Here is a 520-nt window from a genome sequence, read left to right as displayed (position 1 = left end):
TCCCTGTGTATGTGTTGCGGGGGGGTGGGAAAGATGCCTGGGGTTGCAGGGGGTGTTATATATGTGCGTGTGTGTGCAGGGAAACCCCTGCCTGTCCCTGTGTGTATGTTGTGGGGGCACCTGTGGTTGCACGGGTGGGAGAGAAAGGAAAGGAAACCCCTGCCCGTCCTGTGTGTGTGGCACCTATGGTGACACTCATGGGAGAGAAAGGAAGGGAAACCCCTGCCAGTGGGTGGGCGCGTGCGCTGGGGTGAGCACTCACCGTCGGCAGGCGGCACGGGGATGGCGAAGGGCGGGCACTCCACCTTGACGGGGTGCTCAGTGTAGGAGGACGAGCACTCCCCAGAGTCCTCAGTGAAGTTGTCCTGGGGGGACTCCAGTTCACCATCCTCATCCAGTGCGTCGCCGTCGGGCTGGCGAGGGGCGCCTGGTGTGGGTGGCCCCCCAGCCGGCAGGCCCAGGGGCAAGGGTAGGGGCAGGGGTAGGGGTAGGGGCAGCGGCGGGGCAGGCTCGGCGGGCA

The 520-nt window shown here is 65.8% G+C and overlaps 1 protein-coding gene across 2 annotated transcripts in view; it reads right to left on the bottom strand.

The window, feature by feature from the left end:
- NAXD (NAD(P)HX dehydratase) overlaps positions 1-520 on the bottom strand; it is a 76442-nt gene that overhangs the window by 69659 nt on the left and 6263 nt on the right. The gene's annotated exons all lie outside the window — the stretch shown is intronic.

This window comes from Gavialis gangeticus, unplaced genomic scaffold (assembly GCF_001723915.1).
Source record: "Gavialis gangeticus isolate Ggan-Ray unplaced genomic scaffold, GavGan_comp1, whole genome shotgun sequence".
NCBI lineage: Eukaryota > Metazoa > Chordata > Crocodylia > Gavialidae > Gavialis > Gavialis gangeticus.
The sequence above is the reverse complement of the archived record's forward strand: the minus strand, read 5'-3'. Positions and strand labels throughout refer to the sequence as shown.